The sequence below is a fragment of the Hemitrygon akajei genome, chromosome 5, assembly GCF_048418815.1.
Source record: "Hemitrygon akajei chromosome 5, sHemAka1.3, whole genome shotgun sequence".
Taxonomy (NCBI): Eukaryota; Metazoa; Chordata; class Chondrichthyes; order Myliobatiformes; family Dasyatidae; genus Hemitrygon; species Hemitrygon akajei.
The window spans coordinates 20,184,472-20,194,770 of record NC_133128.1 but is presented as its reverse complement, the minus strand read 5'-3'; positions in this window follow the sequence as shown (position 1 = coordinate 20,194,770).

The following is a 10,299-nucleotide window of genomic DNA, read 5'->3' as shown; positions in this document are numbered from 1 at the left end:
TCAAATACAGAGTAACATAGGCTCGGAGTAAGGGGAACGGAAGATTGGAGGAGATCTGAAGCGATTGTTTACCCAGAAGGCTCATCAAATCTAGAACACACTCTCTGAAGGAAAGCTGAAGGTGATTATCTCACAACATTTAAGAAATATCTAAATAAGGACTTAAATTGTAGTCATTGAAGACTGTGGGCCAAGAGCTGCTAAATAAGATTAGTATATCAAGAACTCAGGGACTGTGCACATCAACTCACTGCTGTCTTCACGGGCATCTTCAATGCTTCATTTATCCAGGACGCTCGTCCCACATGCTTCAAATCAGCCACCAACATCCCTGTACCAGAGAGCTCTACACCTTCAGAACTGAACGCCCAGTGACACTGACGGCAATCATCTTGTGCTTTGAAGGGCTGGTAATGGCACATACCAAAACTTCCATTCCTGCCACACTGGACACTTACCAATATGCTTACCTACAGAACCAGTGTATATCTGATGCCATATCATCTGTCATTCCCGGCCCTGACACACCTAGAAAACAAGAACATGTATGTTAGAATAGTTTTTCTGGATTCAGTTCAACTATGAGAATAGGTTGAGTGAACTTGGCCTTTTCTCCTTGGAGCGACGGAGGATGAGACGTGACCTGATAGAGGTGTATAAGATAATGAGAGGCGTTGGTCGTGTGGATAGCCAAAGGCTTTTTCCCAGGGCTGGAATGGCTAACATGAGGGTGTGTAGTTTTAAGGTGCTTGGAAGTAGGTGCAGAGGGGATGTCAGAGGCAAATTTTTCACACAGAGAATGGTGTGTGTGTGGAATGCACTGCCAGCGACGTTGGTAGAGGTGGATACAATAGGGTTTTTAAGAGACTCTTGGATAGGTACATAGAGCTTAGAAAAATTGAGGGCTATGCAGTAGGGAAATTCTAGGCAGCTTCTAGAGTAGGTTACACGGTTAGCACAACATTGTGGGCCGAAGGGCCTGTAATGTGCTGTAGATCTTCTACATTCTATGTTCTAGATGGATACTTCATGGTTGTACTGGACACATTGAACCAAAGAGCTATTTCTGTGCTGTTTGACTCTATGACATCATGACAATCCCGAAGTCTAGTCATGACCACTGAAAAGAGGCAGGGATAGCAGGGATACCACCATTTGCTATTTCCTCTCAAAGTCACATATGGTCCTCATTAAGAAGCAGATCACTAATACTTCATCATCACCAGAGCAAAATGCTAGAATTCCCTTCATCTTACTAACAGCATTGTGAATGGCAACATCAGTTCCCAGCCAATGCTGGTTAAAGAAGGCAGTGCACCAGTATCATCTCAATTTCAACTGAGGATGGGAAATAAATGTTGGCCTTTCCAGCAAACCATGTACAAATCAAAAATCAGAAACAGAATCAGGTGTATTGTCAATGATATATGTTGTGAAATTTGCTGTGGAATCTTTCCATTGGTGCAGAACAGGGCTAGTCCTACTGCTTTGCTGAAGAGAAGCTTGGTGCCTACACGAGAAGTATTATTACCTCTCAGATAATGTCGTACAACTTTTTTGAAAAGCTGGTATTTCTGGCACAACCATGATCACGACAACACTGGACTCCTTTGACAGTTGTCAAGAAGCACCTGCAGCTACCTTGCACTCCCCTGTAATGCTGCACATTATATCTTGAATCGGGCTCCTTTGTCCGCTCTGCTCGACAGGAAAATTTACATTACAGATCCGTCAGCACCTGACTAGCATTCTCCTCAGGGCTTAAGCAATATTGGTGAACTGAACACTTCTTAGATATTATTCTCCCCTTTGATGTTGCAGTGTTCCCCAAGCTTGACAATTAGCTTGCAGACATTTCATCACTAGTCAAGGTGGCATACTCAGTGCACAGTTGTTGGTTTTCTCTCTGGGAGTGCTCGCATTTATGTAGCCCCCCCCCCCCCATTCTGCTTGCCTCAGTCCTGATTGGCTTCCTCTTCTGTTGACCTTTGAATTCTATTGGCAATTTCTTCTCAAAGTCACATATGGTCCTCATTAAGATACAGATCACGAATAATTCATCATCACCAAATCAAAATGCTAGAATTCCCTTCATCTTACTAACAGTATTGTGAATGCTCCATCAGTTCCCAGCCTGTGGTGGTTAAAGGTGGTCAAAGGTCAACTGAAGGAGCAGACAATCAGTCAATAGAGTTCATTGTAAGGGAAGGAACGCTTAACACCTCCTTTGGTAGAGACATACCTCCATCCCGCCACCCCTTGAAGACAGTATAAACAGAAAAATCAGTTTGTTGTAACAAACATGATGATCAGCATACTCACTGAGGAAATAAATGCATTAAAGATACTCTTAATTTTGTCATTGGACATCTGTGCATCCTCAATTGCAGCATTTCCAATTATCAGGGATGCAGAGGTGCCATTTATCTCCATGGATGTTCTCTGCATCTGTCAGCTGTGGGGTTTGTGGTGGGCAAAGTCCATCATTCACTTCCTATAATGAATAGATCCATCAATATACTATTAAGTGTAGTCATAATGATTGACACTATACTTTTCACAATGGACACAGGGCATTTGGAGAGGGACTCTGATTTCTCTAACTTCCAGTTATTTCTACCACCTCCTCACTCTTTTGTTATTCCCCATCATGATTCTTTCAGTACTTTTTTCTCCAACGCCTTCTATCTTCTTCGATTCCCCACTCTGGATCCCACTTACCTCTTTTCCTCATCTGCCCATCACCTTATTCTATAACCCTCCTCCTTTCCTATCTCCCATGATCCACTCTCCTCTCCTATCAGATTCCTTCTTCTTCAGCTCTTTACCTCTTCAACCAATCGCCTCCTAACTTCTTACTTCATTTGCACCCCCCCCCCCCATCGCCACTCACCCACCTTCCCCCTCACCTGGTTTCACCTATCAGTTGCCAGCTTGAACTCCTTCCACTCCCCCCACCTTTTTCTGGCTTCTTCCCCCTTCCTTTCCAGTTTCAATGAAGGGTCTCAGCCTGAAACATCAACTGTTTACTCCCCTCCATTGATGCTGCCTGCCTTCCTGAGTTCCTTCAGCATTTTGAGTGTATTGTTCCAATGTCTGCAGGATCTCTTGTCTTTATAATGAAGATAAGTATTCGATACACTTTTTTTTACCATTTCTTTTATCATTTTCACATCCATCATTAATAACCCCCGTCACACAGGTCATGGCTTGTTCTCACTGTTACCATCAGGGAGGAGGTACAAAAGCCTGAAGGCACAAACTCAGCGATTCAGGAACAGCTCTTCCCTCTGCCATCTGATTTCAGAATGGACATTGAACCCATGAACACCACCTCACTATTCTTTTGTTTCTATTTTTACACTACTTTTTTTAATTTAACATTTTACTGTAATTCAGTTTTTTTCTATTATTATTATGTATTGCATTGTACTGCTGCTGTAAAGACAACATATGCCGGTGATCGTAAACCTGGTTCTGATTCTAATTCTCTTCCTGTGCTACACATTCAAGAAACTTTGAACTTGAACACCAACGTTTCTCTGTTCTCCACTACTCCATAAGATCATAAGACATAGGAGCAGAATTAGGCCATCTGGCCCATTGAGTCTGCTCTGCTACTCAATCATGGCTGATCCTTTTTTTCTCTTCTTCAACTCCAGTTCCCGGCCTTCTCCCCATAACCTTTGATGCCATGTCCAATCAAGAACGTATTAATCTCTGCCTTAAATACACTCAATGACCTGGCCTCCACAGCTACATGCGGCAACAAATTCCACAAATTCACCACCCTTTGGCTAAAGAAATTTCTTCACATCTCTGTTTTGAAAGGGCATCCCTCTATCCTGAGGCTGTGCCCTCTTGTCCTAGACTCTCCCTTTCCAAATCTGTTCTGTCTAGGCCGTTCAACATTCAAAAGGTTTCAATGAGGTCTCCCCTTATTCTTCTGAATTCCAGTGAGTACAGACCCAGAGCCATCGTATGATAACCATTTCATTTCTGGACTCATCCTTGTGAATCTCCTTTGGACCCTCTCCCTGAGATCTTGTCACTTATTGTGTATGTCCTATCTTTATTATTCCTCTCAAAGTCCATCAGCTTGCAGTCATCAGGGTTAAACCCTATCTGCCATTTCTCTGTCCATTTTCCCAAACAATCAATATTATTCAGTAGCCTGTGACTATCCTCCTCATTGTTACAACACTGCTGAATTCTGTTTCACCTGCAAACTTACAAATCATACCTCCTCCTTTTGAAACATTAGCAGGCTTTGAGGAATTATATAAAATAGAATTCTAGGGAGTGAAAGAACTGAGATGTGTTGTGCATTGTAGGATTTATCTGAAGCAGTAACTATACACTGCAGACACAAGAGATTCTGCAGATGCTGAAAATGCAGAGCAACACACACAAAATACTGGAGGAACTCATTGTAGGATATATCTGAAGAAGAAACAGATATGAAGACATAATGACCGATCCCAATACACTAATATACATGTATAATATACACTAATACACTAATAATATACATGTATATGAACATGCTGAACATTGCTATATTATTATACATGATACTTTTGTTCATATGCAGCGCTGACAGCAGTAACAGACAACAAATCAGTTTTCAAAATATGAAAATATGTATATATGCAAAAACATGATTGAAGCGTGCAGGGGCAAGGTGAAATCAGGGCGTCATAGAGGTATGTGCAAGGAGAGGTTGGAGCGAAGTCTAGGCATATTCGAGGTGATGTCAGAGTGAGCAGAGCAAAGTCAGAGAGGAGGAGAATCGGATTCAGTGCCCGTGCACCTAAACGGAGAGCGAAGTTTGATCAGTTTAAGTGACAGGCCAATTTGGAAAGGTCAGGCAAGGACCGAAATGTAGCAACAGGGTCCAGGCCCAGAGTGCACCAATGCGATGGGGCCTGGGTCTTGGAGCAAGGAACAACCCAATGATTGGACAATTTAAATGTCGGGTTGGATGGATTGAAATGGCAGGGTGTCAGGACCAGAGGCAAGGGTCCATTAGACCATAAGACTTAGGAGCAGAATTAGGCCATTCAGCCCATCGAGTCTGCTCCGTCATTCCATTATGACTGATCCTGGATCCCACACTTGCCTTCTCACCATATCCTTCAATGCCCTAACCAATCAGTAAACTACCAACTTCTGCCTTAAATATACCCACGGACTTGGCCTCCACCACAGTCTGTGGCAGAGCATTCCACAGATTCACTACTCTCTGGTTAAAAAAACATCCTCCTTACCTCTGTTCTGAAATGTCGTCCCTCAGTTTTGAGGCTGTGCCCTCTAGTTCTGGTTCAGGCTGGTTCTGCTCACTGCTCAGCGGCTTTTACTTCGCTCTGTTTGGCGCTGAGGCTGAGGCTGTGCGCCTGTTCCAGCTACTTTGTGTCTGCGAGCTCTGCGATGTGTACTCCCACTGTGTGCTGAACTGAGGCCCAGGCTGAGGCACCTGTTCCAGCTACTTGGGGCGTCGTGTCTGCGAGCTCTGCGATGTGTACTCCCACTGTGTGCTGAACTGAGGCCCAGGCTGAGGCACCTGTTCCAGCTACTTGGGGCGTCGTGTCTGCGAGCTCTGCGATGTGTACTCCCACTGTGTGCTGAACTGAGGCCCAGGCTGAGGCACCTGTTCCAGCTACTTCGTGTCTGCGAGCTCTGCGATGTGTACTCCCACTGTGTGCTGAACTGAGGCCCAGGCTGAGGCCTGCTCCGGCTGCTTTTGGCTCCATGTCTGAGGACTCACTTTCGTCCCAAATGCTATGTGCTTACTTTTGTTGCCTGCACGATTAGTTTTTCTTCTGCACATTGGGTGCTTGTCGGTCTTCTCTTTTTTTAGTGAGTTATTTTGTGTTACTTGTTTTGTGGCGAATCTCAAGGTTGTATAATGTACACATACTTTGATAATAAATGTACTTGGAATTTTGAATTTACGTTATCTGCATAAATAACATTTCTAATCTAGTAACAATTCTAATAATAAATCTAGTCTAGTCAGATCATTAAAAACTTTCTCATATTGTCTCAGTGAATAGGAAATCAAACTCCTGTTGCTGACTCCCCAGTCAACCATGGGTTTGTGGTGAGAATATTATGGGAGAAAACAATCTCCACCATGATCCTGTCCAGTTACTCAGTGTTTGTTAAATCCTTGTCCAATCCTTGCCAGTTCTAACAAATTTTATTTGCTTTTAAATAAAGGAATTTGGATTGTCACATGATTATGTCCATTGTGTTAATGTGAAGTCATAAAAGCAGAAAGTGAATGATAATTAGACAGCCTTCTGAAGTTGTAACCGACAGTTTTATTGGGCATCCTTTGGGGTAGATGCCAAAGGTGCAGAGTGCAATAAAGTGAAATCATCTTAGGGATGAAAGACTAAAGAGAAAACAGAAGTTGAAACCGCTCTCCTTCAAAAGGTAGGAATTTTGGGCAATTTAATGGATTAATTCAAAACTTGAGGTGTTTTGGGCCCCACACCTGAGAAGCAAGCCTCAGCTCTGGACACCAACAGTGAACCACATCAAGTAATGTGGGCATTTTTTGAGCCCTATGTCTCGGAAGGGATGTGCTGGCATTGGAGAGGGCCCAGAGGAGGTTTATGAGAATGATCCCAGAAATGAAAGGGTTCATGTATGACATCTTAAGACCATAGACATGGAGCAGAATTATGCCATTCAGCCCGTCAAGTCTGCTCCACAATTCTATCATGGCTGATCCCAGATCCCACTCAACCCCATACACGTGCCTTCTCTCTATATCCTTTGATGCCCTGATTGATCAGGAAACTATCAACTTCCATTTTAAATATAACCATGGACTTGGCCTCCACTATAGTCTGTGGCGGAGTATTCCACAGATTTACTACTCCCTGGCTAAAAAAAATCATCCTTGCCTCTGTTCTAAAGGGTCACCCCTCAATTTTGAGGCTGTGCCCTCTAGTTCTGGATACACCCACCATAGGAAACATCCTCTCCACTTCTACCCTATCTAGTCCTTTCAACATTCAGTAGGTTTCAATGAGATTCCCCCGTATTGTTCTAAATTCCAGTGAGTACAGGCCCCCAAAGCTGCCAAACGCTCCTCATATGTTAACCTCTTCATTCCTGGAATCATCCTTGTGAACCTCCTCTGGACTCTCTCCAATGACAACACATCCTTTCTGAGGCATGGTGCCCAAAACTGTTGACAATATTCTAAGTGCGACCTGACTAGTGTCTTATAGAGGCTCAGCATTATCTCCTTGCTTATATATTCTATTCCCTTCTTTACCACAGACTCAACCTGTAAATTAAACTTCTGGGAGACTTGCAAGAGGGCTTCTAAATCCCTTTGCACCCCTGATGTTTGAAACTTCTCCCCATTTAGATAATACTCTGCACTGCTGTTCCTTTTACCAAAATGTATTATCATATATTTCCCAACACTATATTCCATCAGCCAAGTTTTTGCCCATTCTTCCAATTTGTCTAAGTCCTGCTGCAATCACGTTGCTTCTTCAGCACTACCTCCCCCTCCACCTATCTTTATACCCTCCACAAACTTTGCCACAAAGCCATCAATTCCAATATCTAAGTCATTGACAAACAATGTGAAAAGCAGCAGTTCCAATACTGACCCCTGAGGAACACCACTAGTCACTGGTAGCCAACCAGAAAAGGCCTCGTTTATTCCTACTTACTGCCTCTGCCTGTCAGTCATTCCTGTATCCATGCCAGGATCTTTCCTGTAGCACCATAGGATTTTATCTTGTTAAGCAGCCTCATGTGTGGCTTCCTTGAAGAACTCTTAAATGATTTGTCAGGCAAGATTTCCCTTTACAAAAATCATGCTGACTTTGACTTATTTTATCATTAGTCTCCAGGTACCTCAAAACCTTATCCTTTATAATAGACTCCAAGGGGCATTTGATAGCTCTTGGCCTGTACTCTCTGGAGTTTAGATCAATGAAGGGGATTCTCATTGAAACTTACTGAATATTAAGGCCTAGATGGAGAAAGGATGAGAGTCTAGGACCAGTGGGCACAGCCTCAGAATACAAGGACATCGCTTTAGAAAAGAGATTAAGAGGAATGTCTTTAGCCAAAGGATGGTGAATCTGTGGAATTTATTGCCACAGTCAGCTGTGGAGGCTAAGTCATTGGGTTTATTTAAAGCAGAGATTGGTAGGTTCTTGATTAGTAAGGACATCAAAAGTTTTGGGGATAAGGCAGGAGAATTAAGTTGAAAGGAAAATAAATCTGTCATGATCACAAGACAGAGTAGACTCAATGGGCAGAATGGCCTAATTCTACTCCTGCCTCTTATGGTCTAAAATATTTTCACTATTGTGTGTATTGATAAATAACAAATGAGTAAGAGATGTTTATTTTTATAAAGTTCACTGCTGTCACCTGGAAGTAAATTTAATTCAAACCTTCAAATGGATATCAGATAAGTTTTCAAAGTGAAAAAAAAATCACAGCAGTAGGATTAATATATTGTTTTTCTAAAGACAGAATGGAATATGGTCCAAAATTTCTTGTTTTTCTTAGGGTATCTTGAAAAAATATTGTAGCGTCTCTATTTCCTTAGAACTTTGAAGAGATTTGACATGACATCTAAAATTTTGACAAACTTCTATAGATGTGTAGTGGAGAGTATATTTACCGGCTGCATCAGAGCCTGGGATGGAAACACCAATAGCCTTGAACAGAAAATCCTACAGAAAGTAATGGATATGGCCTAGTCCATCACGGGTAAAACCATCCCCACAATCGAGCACATCTACCTGAAACACCGTCACAGGAAAGCAGCATCCATCATCCGAGCAACCAAACCCTCAACCCCACCCACCACCCAGGACATGCTCTCTTCTCACTGCTGCCATCAGGAAGAAGGTACAGGAGCCTTAGGACTCACACCACCAGGTTCAGGAACAGTAATTATCCCTCAGCCATCAGGCTCCGGAACCAATGAGGATAACTTCATTCAGCTTCATTTGCCCCATCACCAAAATTTTCACACAACCTATAGACTCACTTTCAAGGACTCTTCACCTCACGTTTTTGATATTTATTGCTTATTTATTTATAAGTATGATTTCTTTCTTTCTTGTATTTTGTATAGTTTGTTGTCCCTGTACACTGTTTGAATGCCCAAATTGGGTGGTCTTTCATTAATTCTGTTATGGTTATTATCCTATATATTTATTGAGTATCCTAACAAGAAAATGAATCTTATTATTGTATGTGGTGACATATATGTACTTTAATAATAAATTTACTTAGAACTTTTTAAAATACAATGAATTTTAAATATGGATTCAATTTTTCATATTTTGACAAAACAATATTAATTAAAAATTGACTATAAAACAGTATGATTAATATCCATATCAAAGCTCAAAATCGATTAATTTTAATTTTCATAGGCAATTTTTTCCCAATAACACACTTGAAAGGTGTTTTTACTGTACAAATGCAGTGCAAAAAGTATAGTTACTGCACTCTAATTCAGAATCAGGTCTAATATCACTGGCATATGATGTGAACTTTGTTTTACGCCAGCAGAATGTCGCAATAATAACACAATAAACTATAAATTACAATAATTATATATATATTAAATAAGTAGTGCAAAAAGATAGAAAAAGTAATAGTGAGGCAGTATTAATGGCTTCGTTGTCCATTTAAAAATCTGATGGCGGAGGGGAAGAAGCTGTTCGTGAAATGTTGAGTGTGTATCTTCAGGCTCCTGTCCCTCCTCCTTGACGGTAGCAACGAGAAGAGAGCACGTCTTGAGTGACGAGAGTCCTCGTTGATGGGTGTCGCCTTTAGAAGGTGATCTCGGTATACAAATACTTGAACATAATTTTATACAAATCAGAAAAAAAACCTCATCTTTCATGATGAAACGGAGCATAGGATCCTGTGTAATCCTTAACACAGTCGATAACGCCCTGAGTCAGGAGGTGGCGGCTACAACGAGCCGAAGACGATTCCTGAGAAGGTGTATTTTCGTAAAGGTGTTCTTTCAGAGGGTTTGCTTGGGTTCTTAATTGTAAAATATTCCGAAATATTTCTAAAGATCAGGGGTTGCACAAGTCTCTCAGGTTCGTAGTTAATGAAACATTGACCGCATGTGTATTTTAGATGTCAAGATAGAAAAGTTTTCGTGGATATCATTCATAAAGAAAAACCCTGCATCGTCATGTGACTCGCTTGTGGTTGCTATAACATCAGGAAATAAACCACTTGGCAAGTTAACCTTGTTTGGTGATGATTTTTTTTAAACTC